The sequence below is a fragment of the Mus musculus genome, chromosome 11 (assembly GCF_000001635.26).
Source record: "Mus musculus strain C57BL/6J chromosome 11, GRCm38.p6 C57BL/6J".
NCBI classification, from domain to species: Eukaryota; Metazoa; Chordata; class Mammalia; order Rodentia; family Muridae; genus Mus; species Mus musculus.
In genome coordinates this window covers 17,095,253-17,119,670 of record NC_000077.6, presented here as the reverse complement: position 1 = coordinate 17,119,670, position 24,418 = coordinate 17,095,253, and the positions used below count along the sequence as shown (strand labels likewise).

The 24,418-nt window shown below is 41.3% G+C and overlaps 1 pseudogene; it reads left to right on the top strand.

The window, feature by feature from the left end:
• Positions 1 to 23,981: 23,981 nt before the first annotated feature.
• On the top strand, positions 23,982 to 24,196 carry Gm12013 (annotated as a pseudogene).
• The last annotated feature ends 222 nt before the right edge of the window (positions 24,197 to 24,418 follow it).

Here is a 24,418-nt window from a genome sequence, read left to right as displayed (position 1 = left end):
CCCAATACAGGGGAATGCCAGGTCCAAGAAGTGAGAGTGGGTGGGTAGGGGAGCAGGGTGGGGGGAGGGTATAGGGCACTTTTGGGATAGCATTTGAAATGTAAATGAAGAAAAGATCTAATAAAAATTGAAAAAAATTACAAATTACATGAAAATTTACTGCTAAAAACAACCAGAAAGATATTAGAGATTAGGGTCTACTGTAAGATTTTCTTCAGTCCTCTTGTCTCACAGCCCTGTTGTTTCTGTCTCTGTCTCTGTCTCTCTCTCTCTGTCTCTCTCTAACTCTCTCTACCACATAGTTTGTAAAGTCACAGATGGAAATATACTATGTACATACTGTGGTGTGTTTAAACATATTTTCTGTGGGACTAGAGTGATGGCTCAGGGGTTTAGAACTCTTGCTGGCTTTGCAGAGGACACAGATCACCAGCACCCACATGATGACTCAAAACCATCTGTGCCTCTAGTTACAGTGATCTGAAACATTCTTCTGGCCTTCATAGGCACTCGTATGTAGTCAGAACAGTCGTACACATAGTGAGAATGTACAGTTAAAGACAAAGATTGGTGTCTCATGAGTAAAAGGCTAGCTATCAACACAGTGCTGAGGAAAACGTTATGTTATTAGAGTTCCCTTCTTTCAGTGCTATGAACTTTGAGGGGGAATGTCCATGAAACTTTCCTGTCTACGTTATTAGCGCTACAGAAAGCAGAGGAGACAGGAAGGGTTGGGAAGGAGCAGAGAGCAACTTGAAGTTTTTAGGGTGGGAAGCTGCCATTGCTAAAGTATTTTGGATCCAGAATGGGGTGTTTTGGGGGAGTAGCTCTCCCACAATGTCTTGGCTTTGTCTCAAATATTTCATGAGAAATTTGAACTGAGTAACAAAGGTTCAGCAGTGTCTTCCTAGTGTAGCCAATAAAGTTTCAACAATCTAGGAAGCCTTGATTGAAGGGTCTAGAAGGTTTTTGTTTTTGTTTTTGTTTTTATTTAAATCTTCAGTGCCAATGGCACATACTAAACACGGAGTGGATCTCTGGGTAGAAAAACAGAAGCAAAGGAATTTAAGGAAACAGGCAAAGTATGCTTAGCAGGACAAAGACCAGGAAATTGAAAGACAACCTTAAAATTCACGCTTTAAGGTGGGTTTCAACATGTCCCCTGCCTCCCATTGTAAATAGTGAGGGAATAGAGAAATAGCTCCATGATGTTTTGTTTTGTTTTGTTTTTTGTTTTTTCGAGACAAGGCTTCTCTGTGTGGCCCTGGCTGTCCTGGGACTCACTCGGTAGACCAGGCTGGCCTCGAACTCAGAAATCTGCCTGCCTCTGCCTCACAAGTGCTGGGATTAAAGGCGTGTGCCACCACTGGCTGGTGTTTTGTTTTGATTTATTTACATCCTAAATGCTGCCCTCCATCCCCACCTAACAGAGTCCTTTCCCCTCCCCCTCCCGCATCACCTTTTCCTCTGAGATGGTGGGGCTCCCCTGGGTATCCTCCCTCCATGGCACATCACATCTCTTCAGGGTTAGGTGCATCCTCTCCCACTAAAGCCAGACATGGCAGCCCTGTTGGGAAACAGATTTTAGTCAGGCAACAGCTTTAGGGACAGTCCCTACTCCAGTTGTCGGGGGACTCATACAGAGACTGAGCTGCATGTTTGCTACATATGTTCAAGGGGACTTAGTCCAGCCTGTGTATACTCATTGGTTGGTGGCTCAGTCTCTGAGAGCTCCCATGGCCCAGGTTAGTTGACTCTGTAGATCTTCCTGTGGAGTTCCCTTCCCCTTCAGGGCCTTCAATTCTTCCCCCAGCTCTTCCGTAAGAGTCCCTGTCCAATGTTTGGCTGAGGGTATCATCTGTATCTATTTCAGTCAGTTGCTGTGTAGAGCTTCTAGGCTCCTGTCTGCGTGCATAACAGAGTATCATTAATAGTGTCAGGGATTGGAGATTGCCCATGGATGAGTCTCGAATTGGGCTGATGATTGGTTGGCCATTCTTTCAGTCTCTGCTCCATCTTTGTCCCTGTATTTCTTTTAGACAGGATAAATTTTAGTTCAAAAGTTTTGTGGTTCGGTAGGTGTCCTTATCCCTCCACTGGGGTTCTTGCCTGGCTACAGGAAGTGGCCTCTTCAGGTTTCCACCGTTAGGTATCTGCCCTAAGGTCACCTGCATCTACTCCTGAGAGTCTCCATCATCCCAGATCTCTGTAGGCAAATGGATGGAACTAGAAATTATTATCGTGAGTGAGGTAACCCAGACACAAAAGGATATACATGGTATACACTTATTTACAAGTGAATAAAGTATAAGATGCCCATGATACATCCCACAGACCCAAAGAAGCTAAACAAGAAGGAAGGGCCAAGCAAGCATACTTGAATCTCACTTAGAAGGGGGAATAAATTAGTCATAGGAGGCAGAAGGAGGGCGGGAACTGAGTAGGAGAGAGAAAGAGAATGGGGGTTCAGGATCTGGTGTGGGGAGAGACAGGAAAGAGAGCCAGAGGGTCAGGAGAATAAATGGAAATCTGCAGCTGTCAGGGGTGGGGGATGGGGTGAACCTCTATAGCTGTATGCTTTAAATTTTAGTCACTTGAAGAAATTCCCTAGACATCTGTGGATCTCAACTCAGGTTAGCCTTAACCTGGATTAGTGGCTTTGGTGTTGAAAATAACTTTAGGACTCACTGGTATAATATGATCTTTTGAAACGATAGTGAATTTGGAGGGAGACTCTTAAAAATCTTTCTAAGAGCACATCAAGTTGAATGTCAACTAACAAGCCACAGCTTCATTGTATGTTGGATGTTCAGGGTTGCAAACAGCAGATATGATGAAGTTTTTTATTTAGAGTAAAATGTGTTTGTTTTAAGGAATAAAGTAATATGGGACAAGAACACAGTACATGTTCCTTCCAATTGAGTGTTGTGGTGTGAGGCAAAAAATGGGGTCCCACGTCCACTAGGGGCTGCGGCTACTGGGTGAGGCAAACTCCTAAACCTGATGAACAACTTCAGCAAAGTGGGTGGATATAAAATTAACTCAACAGAGGAATGGATACAGAAAATGTGGTACATTTACACAATGGAGTACTACTCAGCTATTAAAAAGAATGAATTTATGAAATTCCTAGGCAAATGGATGGACCTGGAGGGCATCATTCTGAGTGAGGTAACCCAATCACAAAAGAACTCACATGATATATACTCACTAATAAGTGGATATTAACCCAGAAACTTAGAATACCCAAGATATAAGATACAATTTGCAAAACACATGAAACTCAAGAAGAACGAAGACCAAAGTGTGGACACTTTGCCCCTTCTTAGAAATGGGAACAAAACACCCATGGAAGGAGTTACAGAGACGAAGTTTGGAGCTGAGACGAAAGGATGGACCATCTAGAGACTGCCATACCCGGGGACCTATCCCATAATCAGCCTCCAAAGGCTGACACCATTGCATACACCAGCAAGATTTTTCTGAAAGGACCCTGATATAGCTGTCTCTTGTGAGGCTATGCCAGTGCCTGGCAAACACAGAAATGGATGCTCACAGTCAGCTATTGGATGGAACACAGGGCCCCCAATAGAGGAGCTAGAGAAAGTACCCAAGGAGCTAAAGGGGTCTGCAACCCTATAAGTGGAACAATAATACAAACTAACCAGTACTCCCGGAGCTTGTGTCTCTAGCTGCATATGTATCAGAAGATGGCCTAGTCGGCCATCACTGGGGAGAGAGGCCCCTTGGTCTTGCAAACTTTATTAGCCTCAGTACGGGGGAACGCCAGGGCAAAGAAGTGGGAGTGGGTGGGTAGGGGAGTGGGGGGCGAGGGTCTGGGGGACTTTTGGAATAGCATTTGAAATGTAAATGAAGAAAATACCTAATAAAAAAAATTAAAAAAATAAAAAGAAATTAACTCAAGCAAATCAGAAGCCTCCCTCTACTCAAAGGAAAAACGGGCTGAGAAAGAAATTAGGGAAATGACACCCTCCACAATAGTTTCAAATAATATAAAATAACTGGTGTGACTCTAACCAAGGAAGTAAAAGATCTGTATGACAAGAACTTCAAGTCTCTGAAGAAAGAAATAAAAAAAAAAATCTCAGAAGATGGAAAGATCTCCTATGCTCATGGATTGGCAGGATTAATATAGTGAAAATGGCCATCTTGCCGAAAGCAATCTTTAGATTCAATGCAATCCCCATCAAAATTCCAACTCAATTCTTCACAGAGTTAGGAAGAGCAATTTTCAAATTCATCTAGAATAAAAAAAAAAAAAACACCCCAGATAGGGAAAACTATTTTCAACAATAAAACTTCTGGGGGAATCACCATCCCTGACCTCAAGCTGTACTATAGAGCAATAGTGATAAAAAAAACTGCATGATATTTGTACAGAGACAAACAGGAAAATCAATGGAATAGAAGTGAAGACCCAGAAATGAACCCACACACCTATGGTCACTTGATCTTTTACAAAGGAGCTAAAACCATCCATTGGAAAAAAGACAGTATTTTCAACAAATGGTGCTGGCACAACTGGTGGTGAGCATGTAGAAGAATGCAAATCGACCCATTCTTATTTCCTTGTACAAAGCTCAAGTCCAAGTGGATCAAGAACCTCCACATAAAAACCAGATACACTGAAGCTAATAGAAGACAAAGTGGGGGAAAACCTCTAACACATGGGCACTGGGGAAAATTTCCTGAACAGAACACCAATAGCTTATGCTCTAAGATCAAGAATTGCCAAATGGGACCTCATAAAATTGCAAAGTTTCTGTAAGGCAAAGGACACTGTCAATAGGACAAAACAGCAACCAACATATTGGGAAAATATCTTTATTAATCCTACATTTGATAGAGGGCTAAATCCAATATCTACAAAGAACTTAAGAAGTTAGACTCCAGAGAATCAAATAACCCTATTTAAAATGGGGTACAGAGCTAGACAAAAAATTCTTAATTGAAGAATATCGAATAGATGAGAAGCACCTAAAGAAATGTTCAACATCCTTAGTCATCAGGGAAATGCAAATCAAAACAATCCTGAAATTCTACTTCACACCAGTCAGAATGGCTAAGATCAGAAACTCAGGTGACAGCAGATGCTGGTGATGATGTGGAGAAAGAGGAACATGCTTCCATTGTTGGTGTGACTGCAAGCTGGTACAACTACTCTGGAAATCAGTTTGGTGGGTCCTCAGAAAATTGGACATAGTACTACCTGAGGATCCAGCTATACCACTCCTGGGCCTATACCCAGATGATGCTCCAACATGTAATAAGGATACATGCTCCACTATGTTCATAGCAGCCTTATTTATAATAGCCAGAAGCTGGAAAGAACCCAGATGTCCCTCAACAGAGGAATGGATTCAGAAATGTGGTACATTTACACAATTTACACTACTCAGCTATTAAAAACGATGAGTTAATGAAATTCTTAGGCAAACGGATGGAACTAGAAAATATCATCCTGAGTGAGGTAATCTGATCACAAATGAACACACCTGGCATGCACTCACTGATAAGTGGCTATTAGCCCAAATGCTCAAAATACCCAAGATACAATTCATAGACCACATGAAGCCCAAGAAAAAGAAAGAGCAAAGTGTGGATGCTTCAGTCCTTCTTAGAAGGGGGAACAAAATACTCTCAGGAGGAAATATGGAAAGTAATTGTGGAGCAGAGACTGAAGGTGAGGTCATTCAGAGACTGCCCTACCCGGGGATCCATCCCATATACAGACATGAAACCCAGACACTATTGCAGATGCCAAAAAGTGCTTGCTAATAAACGCTTGATATAGCTGTCTCCTGAGAGACTGTGCCAGAGTCCAACAAATACAGAGGTGTATGCTCCCTCCAACCATTGGACTGAGTATGAGGTCCCCAATGGAGACATTAGAGAAAGGACTGAAGGAGCTGAAGGGGTTTGCAACCCCATAGAAAGAACAACAATATCAACCAAACAGACCCCCTAGAGCTCCCAGGGACTAAACCACCAACCAGTCAAAGAGTACACATGGAGTGACCCATGGCTCCAGCTGCATATGTAGCAGAGGATGGCATTGTGGGGGCATCACTGGAAGGATAGACCCTTTGTCCTTTGAAGGCCCGATGACCCAGAGTAGGGGAATGCCAGGGCAGGGAATCAGGAGTGGGTGGGCGGGTAAAGGAGCACCCTCATAGAAGCAGGGGGAGGAGTGATGGGATAGGGGGTGAAATCGGGAAAGGGCATAACATTTGAAATGTAAATAAAGAAAATATTCAATAAAAGAAGAAAAGTTAACGGTTTTGGTTGATACCTGTTATTTCTGATGAAATCATGGCACAGTGATGATTCATTCCACCCTGTGTTCACACATTCTGCCTGGCCAGAAACAAAAAGGTCAGATTATCGAGACAGCCTAACAATTTTAAGTGAGGGCATAGTTAACTACTGAATTAAAATCCTTTTCCTCACCATGGGTTAAAAAGGAAATTTTACTGGGGGAGCAAATTGCAGGTCCGCCTCAAGAAAAGAGGGACACTGATTTGCTGGTAAAGCAAGCAGGTTTTATATGATAGTCAGTAGGATGGGAGTCTTTGGATGAATCAGGAACTGGATGCCCTTTCCTGAGGTAGTGGACCATTAGGGTGCATATGTGACGTGGTGGTTTTCCTGCTAAACAGAAACCCACCTGAGCAATGCTTAGTTTAGCCTTCCATTTTCCCAATACCAACCCTCTGCTTACTTAGTCAGAGTCCTTCTGTTCAGGAAATTGTTGCCAGCACTGCCATTTTGGGGGATCTGATTTGGAACTAAATGATCACTGGCAGTATTAGAGGGGTGTGGGAGGACCCACTAAGATTTCTTTAGCAAATATGCAGGAAAACCACATCATGAGCACTGTGGGACCCTTGAGATGTTGAATTACAAGCCTCTATTCTTTACAAGGAAGGACCACTTTAAACTCAGTTGTCATCTTATACATGACTTATACATCCATATTCCACTGTGGCAAATGAGTTGCAAACATAACTATGTCATAATTGCATAGTTAGATGAGGAATCTGTCAGTGGAATGCATTTAATGCTTTTCTTGTGGGAAGTCAACTATTTTGATCACTGAATGTGCAATGAGAAATTATATTTAGAAGCCCAAAAAACTTGTGGAACAAGACATACAAGTTTCTTCTACAAAAGAAGGGCATTGTCAAAATCACCATAGGCAGTGATAATGTCTAATACATCATAACCTGCAGAATTCAGTAACAGTGCTATCATATAAGCAAGGTACATATTCATGGTCACTAAAGTTAGTGAGGAAATTTTGGATTAAGACTCTATTTTTCCCCTGTCTTGATTCCCCAGTTCTGAACTTCATATATCCCGAAGCTACACAGTATTATTAAGGAATAAGCGTATGTTTTTGGTAAGACCCTTAAAGTACATAAAATGTCATGTCAGGTAACAGTGCTATTCTATGATATCTAACTGAAATTTGAACTTCATTTCTCATCTTCCTCTCTGTCATGTTCAAATTTCAATTATGTATTCAGCTTGATTGTTTGCATATGGGAACACTGTCTAATTTATAATTTCAACATGAAGCCTATTTATTTTTATGTCAAGGTAATTTTTCTAGTTTATAAAAGCAAAAGAAACTCATTTTTCAGGATGTTGAAGGAGGGTTACCCAACATCCGTGCTTGCAGTTTTGCCTGGGCTTGCTTAAGTTTCTTTTGAATCCGGTGGTGCTTCATGTCTAAAAAAGGCAAACTGCATTATTTTATCAGGCTTCAAAAAAATCATCATATACTGGCTTTCTTTGAAAATCCAACTTGGCAAGGGCACTCTCTAGCTGCTTGCTGTTTCCAAGTACATTTTCTTTTGTTCACTTCTGTTTTTCTCTTTGTTAGCTGAGTTTATTTTTCTTTAAACCCTATTTTCTTGGATCTACATATACCAAATGCATCTTGGGCCATAAGAAGACCACCAGCCTGGGAACAATGGTTGTGGTTCCTGGTGTGCTGAAACAGTCTGATAGACAGCCACAGTGGTGGCTGGAGTACAGCAGTGGCTGAAACAGTTTGAAAGAAGAGCATGGGTACAGGTTGAAGAGGAACGGTCCAGAGCCCGCCTTCACCCTTAGCTGCTTTCAATAGTTGAGTTTTAAGATAAAAAAAATTTTTTATTAATTCTTTGAGGCCTTCTTCCTCCAATCTCTCCCACATTCACCTTAGTAAGTGAACCCAAAGTCTATACAATTTGATGAACTTCTATACAGTGAGACAAACAGCATTCATTGAAGATGTAGTCTTTGCTTCATTGTGTATTTTGTGAGTCTTTGTGAAAAGGCAGGTGGTTGTAAGAGCATTGGGTTATATATGAGTCCTCAAATCAATTTTATTGATCCGTGGGTCTGTTTTTTATCACTATAGCTTTGTAGTATAACTTGAAAGAAGTATTGGTGTTGCCTCTTCCAGCATTTTTACTATTCAGAACTATTTTGTCTATTGGCCATTTGCATTTTCTTATGAGTTTTAGGATTATTTATTCTGCTGAACCTGCTGCAAGATGTGGAAATCCTTAAGTACCAATAGACTTTATCATAGTTCAGGGCTGGACCATACCCAGGGTCCACAGTTTACTCTGAAGCCACAGGGAGAGACAGAACTACCTCACTGCCAGTGGACTCCATCCAAAGTCAAATCAAATTTATAACCTTGACCTACAGCTTCCATTGACAACATTACAAGGTATGGAACTTCCCTAAGAATGATTAAAATTCTAATTAGTTTCAATATATCCTTTTACTCAATTAGATATAACTTCTAGAACTCTTATTAATTTGCAAATTATGATTTGTATATTGTTTAGATATTTTAAAATTCCAATGAAAGAGGTTGGTCACTTCTGACTTTATTTTTTTCTATTGCTTAGAACTTCTAGTTAGACTAATTCATAGTTAGTAAATGTTCTACATTCAAGGAAATGTAAAACTACCTAGTCTCTATTTAGATTTTTCTCATTTTAAAAACATACACTAGTAGAATTACAAGCTCATTAAGCATAAACCCAACTAAAGTATCAAATAATTTGTTTTTCTCTGAAAAGGGAAATACTTTCCTTGAGTCAAGTATGGGAGGAGTTACCAGAGGAAAATGAGAGTACAAGAAGATTAACAAACTAAATGGTCAGGAAACAAATACCTTCAAAGCAAACAAGCAAACACATAAAAGTATATCTTAAGCTATACACTTGGAACTGAACCAAATAAAGGTATTCAAGAAATAGAATCTCTAAAAAGATTTTTAAAAATGCATATAATGGGTATTTTGTGGAACCACAAATGGGTATGTCTGTGCACCACATGCATGCAGTGCTCAGAGAGGCCAGAAGTTTGATTATCTGAAACTGGAATTAGAGGTAATTGTGAGTTGTCATATGGTTACTGGGTCCTCTGGAAGAGCAGCAAGTACTCCTAACTACTGAGCAATCTCTCCAGACCCACAACAAATAGGATCTTAAACAATCAGTTGAGAATTAATAAATAGACCTTTGATCAAACCAAGGGAGGGCTGGTGTCAAGGAAGAACTCTCAAAAAGCTACCTGAGGATACAACTGGTTTGGGCACAATGGGCCTATGCTAGTACCAACACATGTGACTTCTTCAGTAACAAGTGGATCATCTTTGAGGTTCCAGTTTTGGGCGCCATAACTGATGATGCACCAACCAACCAGCCAACCAACCAACCAACTAACCAACCCCCCCCCCCCAAAAATTTAAATTCAAGGGGACAAGAGATAGTTTAAACTAGAGACAAATGTGAGGGACCATGACCCAAGAACACAACCTCAGGTATCCCCAATTCCATGTTGTGATATGTTAATAGTTTCATGATATTTTGTAGTAACTGAAAATAAACAATAAATCATGACATCTCAGATACATTGGTGGAAACACCAGACTGGCAAATTATAGAAAGGCAGGGGAACCTCTGTTGTAGTCTATGATATTCTCCTTTGTGTTGGTGTAAGACAGGCATCTGTTAATGCATTCCAAATTATTTCATGTTATGCAAAGACATCAAGAAGTTACACACAAAGGAGAACAATGGATATTTAACGGACTAAGATGACCCAAGGTAATTTGTATTTAGGTCTCTAACCTATAACATTCAAATCTTTCCTCAATTTTCAAACATTTCATTAGTCTGTTGTTAGATAGGTCTGGGAATTTTCAACTGTAAACACTTTAAGCACATTTACCACTATTTTTTTTATGAGCAATCTGGCTACCTATTATTGCATTCCAATGATATTTTACCTGAGAATACTAGACACACTAATGCTGCTTGAATAAATAAACACACATATAAAAGGACTATAGTGAATAAATCCCAGGATAATTCTTTCTAAGTTACAATGTGGTAAGAATCATCAAATGTGCTTATTAAAATGCAGGTGCTTTGAATTTATTCTCTGGGAGTCTACCTGATTAAATAGATCAACAAAGAGAAGCTCATGGATCTGCATCTAAAAAATATATTTATTTGTTTTACTTATTCACTTTACATCCCATTCACTGACCCTTTCTAGGTCATCCCTTCCCCAATCCTTCCCCCATCTCCCCTCTCCTCCTCTGAGAAGGTGGACCCCCTGGGTATCTCCCTCCCTGATACATCAAATCTCTGAGAGGGTAGGTGCATCCTCTCCCACTGAGGCCAGGCAAGGCAGCCCAGCTAGAAGAACATATCTCAAAGACAGGCAACAACTTTTGGAATAGCCTCTGCTCCAGTTGTTTGGGACCTACTTGAAGACCAAGCTACACGTCTGCTGTATATGTTCAGCGAGGCCTAGGTCCAGCCTGTGCATGTTCTTCAGTTGGTGGCTCAGTGTCTGAGAGCCCCAAGGGTTAGTTGACCCTGTTAGAGTTTCTATCTCCTTCAAGGCCTGCAATTCTTCCTTCTATTTTTCCATAAGAGTCTCCAAGCTCCATCAGCTCTTTAGCTGTGGGTGCATCTGAGTCATATGCTGTGTGGAGCTTCTCAGGACAGCCCTGCTACATTTCTGTCTATAAGCATAACAGAGTATCATTAATAGTGTCAGGGACTGGTGCTATTTGATTTTTAATAAAGAAGCCAAAACTGTACAATGAAAAAAAAGAAAGAAAGAAAGCATCTTCAACAAATGGTGCTGGTCTAACTGCATGTCTGCATGTAGAAGAATGCAAATGGATCCATACTTATCACCCTGCACAAAACTCATGTCCATGTCCAAGTGGATCAAGGACCTCAACATAAGGAAAACTGGATACACTAAATCTCATAGAAGAGAAAATGGGAAATACCCTGGAACAAATTGGTCCAAGAGAAAACTTCCTGAACAGAACACCAATGGCTCAGGCTCTAAGATCAAAAATTGGTAAATAGGACCTCATGAAACTGCAAAGGACAGTGTCAATAGGACAAAACAGCAGCCTACAGATTGGGAAAGGATGCTCATTAACTCTACATCTGACAGAGACCTAGTGTTCAAAGTTTATAAAGAGCTCAAGAAGTTAGACACCAACAGAGCATAACCCAACTAAAAAATAAGGCTCAGAGCTAAAGAGAGAATTCTCAACAAGAGAAATCTTGAACAGCAGAGAAGCACTTAAAGAAATGTTCAAAGTCCTTACTCAATAGGGAAATGCAAATCAAAACAACTCTGAGGTTCCATCTTACACTCATCAGAATGGCTAAGATCAAAAGATAGCACATTGCTGGTTGGGATATGAAGAGGGGAACACTCCTCCATTGCTGGTGGGAGTGCAAACTTGTACAACCACTTTGGAAATCAATTTGGCAGTTTCTCAGAAAACTGGGAATAGTTCTACCTCAAGACACAGCTATACCACTCCTGGGCAGTTATTCAAAAGATGCTCCACCATCCCACAAAGACATTTATTCAACTATGGATCTACATTTAAAGAAGCATCCCATACAATTCAGACAATTTAGGGAAAGCTTCTTTAAGAATACAAAGTAATTTGAAGGGAAAAAAAAAAAAAACAGCAAAGAACATTTGTTCCTGGAGGTGGCACACAGTGAAGAAAGTGCTTGTTCCCTCAAGGGATCCCTGGAAGTGGTTGTTCTCTGCAGGCTTGAGAATAAATAGATATCAGCTGAGTCGGAGAAAACCTCACCGAAGCTTCGAGCTCTGTTTACAAGGGCTCTAAGAGTTCTTCCGCAGGTCAATGGCATTATTGTTTTATCAGAACAGTCGCTATTTGGCCAAGCTCATCCCCACTTCCACCCCCAACCCCTGCCCTCGGCCCCATTAAAATGACGCGCTTGTCAAACTTCTCTTTGGATGTTCTTCAAGTATTTTTAGCAGATTTAAGACAGTCTTCCCTCGTTCCCTGAAGGAGGAAAAAGTACAAGTTCCCTCCAACTCATTGGAGAGGCATTGCTCAGGAGCAGCTCGTGGGGCGCCAGCTACAAAGAATGAGAATGTGGGATAATTTTCAGCCCCCTCCCCTCTGCTCTGTCTCATTTTCACCACCCACCTTGCCAAATGCTCATGCTATCTGCAGCAGGTGCTTTTCCGGCTGTTTAAACAATTTCCCTTCCAAGAGCGATAAATCCCAAAGGATTCCCAGGTTTTACTCAGTGCAAAGGAACCACACCAGGCAAGGCAGAGAGACAGTTTTAGTCTAAAAGATTTTCAGAAAGTGTTAAACAGAGATGATGTCAGGTGTCTGTCTTAGTTAGGGTTTCTATCACTGTGAGGAGACACCGTGACCACAGTAACTCTTAATAAGGAAAATATTTAATTGGCGCTGGTTTACAGTTTCAGAGGTTTAGTCCACTATCATCATGACAGGAAACATATTGGCCGTGGTGCTGGAGGATGTGCCTAGAGTTTTACATCTGGATGGGCAGGCAGCAGACAAAGAAACTGACACTGGGCCTGGCTTGAGCATTTGAAACCTCAAAGTGACACACTTCCTCTAACAAGGTCATGCCTGTTCTAACAAGGAAGGCCACATCTCCTAACACTGCCACTTTCTGTGGGCCTACGGGGCTCATTTTCCTTCAACCCATCCCACCATCTCCACCAGGTGCAGAGCCCTGCAAGCCCGGGAGCTCCTGTAACAGTGACTACTTGGATATGCTTGGGCATGCCTTAGTTCCTCGATCCTAAAATTTACCTTTGGTTCACCCCCTCAATTCTGAAGGCTGCATTTTCCAGATTGTTTTCGGCCTTACAAAATTGATTTATCATTTGAGATTTCTCAGGGCCTTTCACATGAGGCAGTTTGATCCTGTTCACCTTCTACTCCTCCTTTAATCTCTCCTGGATGCACTCAATCTTCCCTGCCCACAACTTTGTGTCCTTTGTGTTTTTTCCCCGTGTGTGTGTGTGTGTGTGTGTGTGTGTGTGTGTGTGTGTGTAAATAACCCATTAAGTTTTATTTGTGCTGTTGGTTGTAGGGTTCTGATGAGGAGCATGGTCAACCTACCAGAGGCAACACCTTTAAAGAAAATTGACTTTCCCTCCCCCAGAGTGCATCACTTCAGCTAGGGGTGGGGCCTCATAAGCCCGTTCCCTACCTCCTGGACAGAATGGCGACTGTTTTGATGTTGTTCAGGTGGCCTCCCCTTCCACAGGTGACCACCCCTTCCATGAGTCTGAGAGTGCAGTGGTCCTGACATGTCCAGAGGACACTGTCTCACTCTTCGCCATGCCCTCTGCCTCTCACAGTCTCCTTGCCTGCACTTCCACAATGAGCCTTGGGGATGGCTGGTATGTATTATAATACATGCTTCCCAGTTGTGGCTGAGCTCTGTTTACCTTTCCTCTCTGCACTATGAACAGGTTGTGAGTTTTTACCACAGTCCACTGCATAACAAATCTATTTGTCCTCAGCTCCAGTGAGGGTAGTCCAGTTGAGTTAACGTTTTGGGTTGAGTGTTTCTCTGACTCCAAATGTTCTGTTTTTCCTCTTAGCTGTGATCTCCATAATATCCTCATCCTTCAGTCCCTTGAGTCTAGATGACAGAGGACCACGGCAATCCACAGGCCATCACTGTCTTCCTCCTTGATAAAGAATCCACTCTGCTGGGTGATCGAGAAGGGAGAGCTAAGGCCATGGGAGGACAGATGAGAATGGGGGAGTAAGAACTGTTAGAGTCTCAGAATTTTTCTTTAGATCTTATATAACCCCTAAAATTTTATTTTCTTCTTTATTTTTAACATTTTCTTTTAACTTACATGTAGTGAGCTCAGCTAGAATCTTTATCTTTAATGGCTTATTATTTAGGCTTCTGCTTTAATAGATGAGGTGTGTGTGTGTGTGAGAGAGAGAGAGAGAGCATGCACATGTGGGTAAGGTAATATAGATGGTTATATATTAAAATTGAATTAGTATGACTACACTTGAGTGTTGACTTTCAGAAATTTCTTGGATTGTGATGCTTTCATTTTATTTTCTTTTTTTTTTCCATTTTTTGTTAGGTATTTAGCTCATTTACATTTCCAATGCTATACCAAAAGTCCCCCATACCCACCCCCCCACTCCCCTACCCACCCACTCCCCCTTTTTGGCCCTGGCATTCCCCTGTACTGGGGCATATAAAGTTTGCAAGTCCAATGGGCCTCTCTTTGCACTGATGGCCGACTAGGCCATCTTTTGATACATATGCAGCTAAAGACAAGAGCTCCCGGGTACTGGTTTAGTTCATATTGTTGTTCCACCTATAGGGTTGCAGTTCCCTTTAGCTCCTTGGGTACTTTCTCTAGCTCCTCCATTAGGGGCCGTGTGACCCATCCAATAGCTGACTGTGATCATCCACTTCTGTGTTTGCTAGTCCCCGGCATAGTCTCACAAGAGAGAGCTATATCTGGGTCCTTTCAGCAAAATCTTGCTAGTGTAGGCAATGGTGTCAGCATTTGGAAGCTGATTATGGGATGGATCCCTGCATATGGCAATCACTAGATGGTCCATCCTTTCGTCACAGCTCCAAATTTTGTCTCTGTAACTCCTTCTATGGGTGTTTTGTTCCCATTTCTGAGAAAGGGTAAAGTGTCCACACTTTGGTCTTCGTTCTTGAATTTCATGCGTTTGGCAAGTTGTATCTTATATCTTGGATATCCTAAGTTTCTGGGCTAATATCCACTTATCAGTGAGTACATATTGTGAGAGTTCCTTTGTGATTGGGTTACCTCACTCAGGATGATGCCCTCCAGGTCCATCCATTTGGCTAGGAATTTCATAAATTCATTCTTTTTAATAGCTGAGTAGTACTCCATTGTGTAAATGTACCACATTTTTTTTGTATCCATTCCTCTGTTGAGGGGCATCTGGGTTCTTTCCAGCTTCTGGCTATTATAAATAAGGCTGCTATGAACATAGTGGAGCATGTGTCCTTCTTATCGGTTGGGGCATCTTCTGGATATATGCCCAGAAGAGGTATTGCTGGATCTTCCGGTAGTACTATGTCCAATTTTCTGAGGAACCGCCAGACTGATTTCCAGAGTGGTTGTACAAGCTTGCAATCCCACCAACAATGGAGGAGTGTTGCCCTTTCTCCACATCCTCGCCAGCATCTGCTGTCACCTGAATTTTTCATCTTAGCCATTCTGACTGGTGTGAGGTGGAATCTCAGGGTTGTTTTGATTTGCATTTCCCTGATGATTATAGATGTTGAACATTTTTTCAGGTGCTTCTCTGCCATTCGGTATTCCTCGGGTGAGATATCTTTGTTCAGTTCTGAGCCCCATTTTTTAACGGGGTTATTTGATTTTATGGAGTCTACCTTCTTGAGTTCTTTATATATATTGGATATTAGTCCTCTGTCCGATTTGGGATAGGTAAAGATCCTTTCCCAATCTGTTGGTGGTCTTTTTGTCTTATTGACGGTGTCTTTTGCCTTGCAGAAGCTTTGCAATTTTATGAGGTCCCATTTATCGATTCTCGATCTTACAGCACAAGCCATTGCTGTTCTATTCAGGAATTTTTCCCCTGTATCCATATCTTTGAGGCTTTTCCCTACTTTCTCCTCTATAAGTTTCAGTGTCTCTGGTTTTATGTGGAGATCCTTAAGCCACTTAGATTTGACTTTAGTACAAGGAGATAGTACTGAATCAATTCGAAATCTTCTACATGATAACAGCCAGTTGTGCCAGCACCATTTGTTGAAAATGCTGTCTTTTTTCGACTGGATGGTTTTAGCTCCCTTGTCAAAGATCAAGTGACCATAGGTGTGTGGGTTCATCTCTGGGTCTTCAATTCTGTTCCATTGGTCTACTTGTCTGTCACTATACCAGTACCATGCAGTTTTTATCACAGTTGCTCTGTAGTACATCTTTAGGTCGGGCATGGTGATTCCACCAGAGGTTCTTTTATCCTTGAGAAGAGTTTTTGCTATCCTAGGTTTTTTTGTTATTCCAGATGAATCTGCCGATTGCCCTTTCTAATTCGTTGAAGAATTGAGTTGGAATTTTGATGGGGATTGCATTGAATCTGTAGATTGCTTTTGGCAAGATAGCCATTTTTACTATATTGATCCTGCCGATCCATGAGCATGGGAGATCTTTCCATCTTCTGAGATCTTCTTTAATTTCTTTCTTCAGAGACTTGAAGTTCTTGTCATAGAGATCTTTCACTTCCTTAGTTAGAGTCACGCCTAGGTATTTTATATTATTTGTAGCTATTGAGAAAGGTGTTGTTTCCCTAATTTCTTTTTCAGCCTGTTTGTCCTTTGTGTAGAGAAAGGCCATTGACTTATTTGAGTTAATTTTATATCCAGCTACTTCACTGAAGCTGTTTATCAGGCTTAGGAGTTCTCTGGTGGAATTTTTAGGGTCACTTATATATACTATCATATCATCTGCAAAAAGTGATAATTTGACTTCTTCCTTTCCAATTTGTATCCCCTTGATCTCCTTTTGTTGTCTAATTGCTCTGGCTAGGACTTCAAGTACAATGTTGAATAGGTAGGGAGAGAGTGGACAGCCTTGTCTAGTCCCTGATTTTAGTGGGATTGCTTCAAGCTTCTCACCATTTACTTTGATGCTGGCTACTGGTTTGCTGTAGATTGCTTTTATCATGTTTAGGTATGGGCCTTGAATTCCTGATCTTTCCAAGACTTTTATCATGAATGGGTGTTGGATTTTGTCAAATGCTTTCTCGGCATCTAACGAGATGATCATGTGGTTTTTGTCTTTGAGTTTGTGTATATACTGGATTACGTTGATGGATTTCCGTATATTGAACCATCCCTGCATCCCTGGGATGAAACCTACTTGGTCAGGATGGATGATAGTTTTGATGTGTTCTTGGATTCGGTTAGCAAGAACTTTATTGAGGATTTTTGCATCAATATTCATAAGGGATATTGGTCTGAAGTTCTCTATCTTTGTGGGGTCTTTTTGTGGTTTAGGTATCCGAGTAATTGTGGCTTCATAGAATGAGTTGGGTAGAGTACCTTCTGTTTCGAGTTTGTGGAATAGTTTGTGAAGAACTGGGATTAGATCTTCTTTGAAGGTCTGATAGAACTCTGCACTAAACCCATCTGCTCCTGGGCTTTTTATGGTTGGGAGACTATTAATGACTGCTTCTATTTCTTTGGGGGATATCGGGCTGTTTAGATCATTAACCTGATCTTGATTCAACTTTGGTACCTGGTATCTGTCTAGAAACTTCTCAATTTCATCCAGGTTCTCCAGTTTTGTTGAGTATAGCCTTTTGTAGAAGGATCTGATGGTGTTTTGGATTTCTTCGGGATCTGTTGTTATGTCTCCCTTTTCATTTCTGATTTTGTTAATTAGAATGCTTTCCCTGTGCCCTCTAGTGAGTCTGGCTAATGGTTTGTCTATCTTGTTGATTTTCTCAAAGAACCAGCTCCTCGATTGGTTGATTCTCTGAATAGTTCTTCTTGTTTCCACTTGGTTGATTTCGCCCATGAGTTTGATTATTTCCTGCCGTCTACTCCTCTTGGGTGAATTTGCTTCCTTTTGTTCTAGAGCTTTTAGGTGTGTTGTCAAGCTGTATGCTCTCTCTAATTTCTTTTTGGAGGCACTCAGAGCTATGAGTTTTCCTCTTAGAAATGCTTTCATTGTGTCCCATAAGTTTAGGTATGAAGTGGCTTCATTTTCATTGAACTCTAAGAAGTCCTTAATTTCTTTCTTTATTCCTTCCTTGACCAAGGTATCATTGAGAAGAGTGTTGTTCAGTTTCCACGTGAATGTTGGCTTTCTGTTATTTATTTTGTTATTGAAGATCAGCCTTAGTGCATGGTGATCTGATAGGATACATGGGACAATTTCAATATTTTTGAATCTGTTGAGGCCTGTTTTGTGACCTATTATGTGGTCAATTTTGGAGAAGGTACCATGAGGTGCTGAGAAGAAGGTATATCCTTTTGTTTTAGGATAAAATGTTCTGTAGATATCTGTCAGATCCATTTGTTTCATCACTTCTGTTAGTTTCAGTGTGTCCCTGTTTAGTTTCTGTTTCCATGATCTGTCCATTGGTGAAAGTGGTGTGTTGAAGTCTCCCACTATTATTGTGTGAGGTGCAATGTGTGCTTTGAGCTTTACTAAAGTTTCTTTAATGAATGTGGCTGCCCTTGTATTTGGAGCATAGATATTCAGAATTGAGAGTTCCTCTTGGAGGATTTTACCTTTGATGAGAATGAAGTGCCCCTCCTTGTCTTTTTTGATGACTTTGGGTTGGAAGTCAATCTTATCAGATATTAGGATGGCTACTCCAGCTTGTTTCTTCATACCATTTGCTTGGAAAATTGTTTTCCAGCCTTTCATTCTGAGGTAGTGTCTATCTTTTTCTCTGAGATGAGTTTCCTGTAAGCAGCAAAATGTTGGGTCCTGTTTGTGTAGCCAGTTTGTTAGTCTATGTCTTTTTATTGGGGAGTTGAGACCATTGATATTAAGAGATATTAAGGAAAAGTAATTGTTGCTTCCTGTTATTTTTGTTGTTGAAGTTGGCATTCTGTTCTTGTGGCTGTCTTCTTTTAGGTTTGTTGAGGGATTACCTTCTTGTTTTTTCTAGGGCGTTGTTCCCTTTCTTGTATTGGTTTTTTTCTGTTATTATCCTTTGAAGGGCTGGATTCGTGGAGAGATAATGTGTGAATTTGGTTTTGTCGTGGAATACTTTGGTTTCTCCATCTATGGTAATTGAGAGTTTGCCTGGATATAGTAGCATGGGCTGGAATTTGTGTTCTCTTAGTGTCTGTATAACATCTGTCCAGGCTCTTCTGGCTTTCATAGTCTCTGGTGAAAAATCTGGTGTAATTCTGATAGGCTTGCCTTTATATGTTACTTGACCTTTTTCCCTTACTGCTTTTAGTATTCTATCTTTATTTAGTGCATTTGTTGTTCTGATTATTATGTGTCAGGAGGAATTTCTTTTCTGGTCCAGTCTATTTGGAGTTCTGTAGGCTTCTTGTATGTTCATAGGCATCTCTTTCTTTAGATTTGGGAAGTTTTCTTCAATAATTTTGTTGAAGATGTTTGCTGGTCCTTTGAGTTGAAAATCTTCATTCTCATCCACTCCTATTATCTGTAGGTTTGGTCTTCTCATTGTGTCCTGGATTTCCTGGATATTTTGAGTTAGGATCTTTTTGCATTTTCCAATTTCTTTGATTGTTGTGCCGATGTTCTCTATGGAATCTTCTGCACCTGAGATTCTCTCTTCCATCTCTTGTATTCTGTTGCTGATGCTGGCATCTATGGTTCCAGATTTCTTTCCTAGGGTTTCTATCTCCAGTGTTGCCTCACTTTGAGTTTTCTTTATTGTGTCTACTTCCCTTTTTAGGTCTAGTATGGTTTTGTTCATTTCCATCACCTGTTTGTATGTTTTTTCCTCTTTTTCTGTAAGGACTTCTACCTGTTTGATTGTGTTTTCCTGTTTTTCTTTAAGGACTTGTAACTCTTTAGCAGTGTTCTCCTGTATTTCTTTAAGTGAGTTATTAAAGTCCTTCTTGATGTCCTCTACCATCATCATGAGATATGCTTTTAAATCTGGGTCTAGGTTTTCGGGTGTGTTGCGGTGCCCTGGACTGGGCGAAGTGGGAGTGCTGGGTTCTGATGATGGTGAGTGGTCTTGGTTCCTGTTAGTAAGATTCCTACGTTTACCTTTCGCCATCTGGTAATCTCCGGAGTTAGTAGTTATAGTTGACTCTGTTTAGAGATTGTTCTTCTGGTGATTCTGTTACCGTCTATCAGCAGACCTGGGAGGCAGATTCTCTCCTCTGAGTTTCAGTGCTCAGAGCACTCTCTGCTGGCAAGCTCTCTTACAGGGAAGGTGCGCAGATATCATGTGTTTGGACCTCCTCCTGGCCGAAGAAGAAGGCCCAAAACAGGACCTTTCTCAGAAGCTGTGTTGCTTTGGCAGTTCCCAGAAGCTGTCAGCTTCTGTGGTGCAGACTCTCACCTGTGCAGACTAATTTCCTAAGTTCTGCGGAGTCCCGGAACCAAGTTGGCGACCGCTGCTCCTGAGGCTGAGGCCGCCTTCTGAGCCAGGCGGACACCTGTCCTCTGGTCCGGATGGTGGCTGTCTGTCTGCGGCCTGCAAAGGGTGCTGCCTCAGCGGCTCTGTGCCTCCGCCTGTCCCAGAAGCTGTCCGGTTCTGTGGCGCACCCTCTCACCTGTTCAGACTAATTTCCTAAGTTCTGCGGAGTCCCGGCGCTTTCATTTTCATATTAATTACATCTGTGAACTAAAGGTCCTGGGAAGAAGGTGCCCCCCCTCCCCCACTTAACATTCGTTGACTGATTAGAACCTCAGTGATTGTAAAGAGGTTGGAAAGACGCAGATCCAGATTTTGGATTTGGGCCATTTTTAGATCATTGATGGTCATTCATTACTCATGTCTGTGTTGGACCTAACATCCTCATGATTATTGTGAGAGACTTTTTGGATGTATCAACAGATCAGTAGCTCCAAAACAGATCACTATCAACCCAAAAGCTAACAAGTGTCATTGGATAGTATGGGATTTGTTCTCAGGCCATAGTCACTTATAGTTGTCTCCCAAATAAACTATCTCTTGTCTGCTTTGTGGCACAAGCTGCCTTTGCCACGCTGTCAGGTATGGCACTTTTAATGTGGTACTCTGGAGACAATCCACGTTTTACTGGAAGAGTCAGTAGGATAGGAGCCAAGTAACAGCATGGACTCCTTGTGCTAACGCATGACTCCCAGAGTTGGTCTGGGAGCCCCTTTGATTGACAGTCCCTTGATTTATTTTGAGCTGGTTGTTTAGGATACTGATTATGAGATATCTTTTTTGATTTCCTACCAGAGCATTTGACTTGTTTGCTTGATTTGAAAGTATTTTGGTTTCCAGCAATTCATGGGTTTGTTTTGCTTTGTTTTTTTTTTGTTTGTTTGTTTGTTTGTTTTTTTGTTTTGTTTTGTTTTGTTTGCTTCCGGATACCTGAAAGAGTTTTAGTTTTTAACCATTCAGCTTGTTAATTTACAGCATTTAGTCTTGTTCTCTGGACACTTTTAGCATACCTAATTTAAAAAGAAGGAGAAAACAAATATTTGTTACTCGAACTGGTTTTATGTTTAATAAATCTGCTAATTTGTCTTCCAACTATTTGAAAAAAAATGGGGGAAAAAACCTAACAAAAATTAATTTGACTTTACTATTCCCTCACTGGGGAACATTTAGTATCTCTAAATTGTTGATTTTATTTTCTTGCACGCTTTTAATTAGAAATCTTAGGCAATAGACTTTTTTTTTTATAAACACACACACACACACACACACACACACACACACACACAGAGAGAGAGAGAGAGAGAGAGAGAGAGAGAGAGAGAGAGATCTTGCTCCCATTTAATTTAAAAACATCTAGGAAACATAAATGATTAAATTTAGTACCTTTAGCCAGGTGTGGTGGTTTACTGGTAGCATTTGGAAGTGGAGGCAGAAAGATTGTGGATTTAAGGTCAGCCTGGGCTACATAGCGAGTTTCAAGTCAGTGTAGGGCATACAGGGACTTCTCATCTCAGTGAAAACAGAATGGATGCTGGGGAAAGGACCTACTGTTAAAGCACTTAATGCACAACCATCCGGACTGGAGCTTGATCCCCAACACACACATGAATCAAACAGCACAGTGTGCACCTGTAAAGTAGAACAGAGGAGGCAGAGAAAGGAACAGCCTTGGGGTTGGTGACCTTCAGGTTCAGTGAGAGAGCCTGTCTCAAAAAAAAGAAGGTGGAGGGATAGGGATGAAGGCATATGCTTTTACTATCAATGCTTAGGAGACAGAGGCAGAAGGATCTCTGTGAGTTTGAATCCAACATGGTTTACATAGTGAGTTCTAGGACAACCAGGACCACATAATCTCAAATCAACAAGCATAGCAACAAAACAAACAAAAAAGGTAGGGAGCAGCAGAGAAAGACACCAGATTATAACCTCTGTCTACCACACGTGTTCATGTGTGTGTTCATATACACACAAATGCATGCACACCCAAAAGAAGAAAACAAATTAGTATTTTAAAGTATATGTTCTGTTAGAGATAGCAACTATAATGAAGGCAGAGGGCAAGACAGCTGTGTCAGCTTTAGAAAATTCACATTTCTGTATTTAGTCCATTGCTGCACATTTTCTGAGAAGACAGAAAATATTCTTGTTAAATAATTTTGACATTTTAAATTTGGCTTCAAACAGTAGGGAGGCTGCCTCTAACACCACTGGTATAGCCAAGGCCATGGCTTCCACAGGAATGGCCATCTTAGGGTGAAGGATTGTTAGTTGCTGGGGTTACCAGAGACCCAAGGTTTAGCGCCTTCTAGAGAAGGAAGGGCAAGTGTCTTAGAATCACATTGACATGAGTTCTCATTCTGTCTCCTCCACTTACATCAGCTCTGTGGGTAGGCACTTTCACCTTTCCGAGCTTAATATTTCCATTGTTAGGGAAATTTAATTTGTTAATCTTAAAATATGTGTGTGTACTTGTCTGTCTGTCGGTCGGTTGGTCTGTCTGTCTGCAGATACCCACAGAGGTCAGAAACATCAGATCCCTTGGAGCTGGAGTTATGGATAGTTCTGAGCCACTTAATGAGGGTGCTGAGAAATGAACTGGGGTCCTCTGGGAGAGCCACAGATGCTCTTAACCATTGAGTCATCTCTCCAGTCCAATTTCTCCATTATTGAAATGCCTATCATATATATAGATGAGTATCCAGGAGGATCTAAAGACACAATATATGGACACCTTGGGCACAAACTCAGCAGACAGTCCCATAGTACCCAGAGGACTCTCCATGCCACAGGAGCCCTAGCATACCAAGGATCTTAGGATCACTGGTGAGTGGAACACAACATCTGTACCAAACCAATCACGACTGGACTGTGACAGCAGGAGCAAGGACACAGGAGCCCTGCCTGACCAGCAGCTCAGGTTCCTTCTGATTGGTACTGGTATACCTTGGTTTTGAACACACCAGACAGCCCCACTCTATGATCCCCAGAGGAGACACCACTTCCAGGTACTGTAACATACCCAGGATCCTAGGATTTCAGGATCCTAGGATAACAGGATCTTGGTCACACCAGGATCTCAGGGTCTCAGAGGAAGCTTGACTGTCAAGAACTCAGACACACCCAGAATCTCAGGTTCACAGGAGTCCGGGATCACAGGATCGCAGAGAAAGCTGGACTCTGAGGAATCCTGAATCAAATGGGATTATGGGAAGGACAGGCTCCAGTCAGATATATTGAGGGCGGCAAGCACTTGAGATAATCAGATGGCAGGAGGCAAGCATAAGAACAGAAGCAACAGAAACCAAGGTTTCTTGGCATCATCAGAACCAAACTCTCCCACCATAGTAAGTCCTGGATACACTATCACACCAGAAAAACAAGATATGGATCTAAAGTCACTTCTCATGATGATGGAGGACTTTAAGAAGGAACTAAATAACTCCTTTAAAGAAATACAGGCTTTCTTTTCTCCATTCCTCTGCCATCGTGCGCGCTATTCTTGATTCAGCTTCTCGCCATGTCTTCTCACAAGACTTTCCGAATCAAGCGATTCCTGGCCAAGAAACAAAAGCAAAATCGCCCTATTCCTCAGTGGATCCGGATGAAAACTGGTAACAAAATCAGGACAACTCTAAGAGAAAACACTGGAGGAGAACGAAGCTGGGTCTGTAAGGATTCTCACAATGGCAAGACTGAGGATTTATACTGAATTGTCATCAATCAATCCTACCAGATGGATTTCAACATTTAAACCTGGAGACTTTTTGTGTCTTAAATTAGGGTGTTTGTCCGGTAATAAAATATAGAACCTTTTCAAAAAAAAAAAAAAAGAAAGAAAAAAGGAAGAAAGAAAGAAAGAAAGAAAGAAAGAAAGAAAGAAAGAAAGAAAGAAAGAAATACAGGAAAACA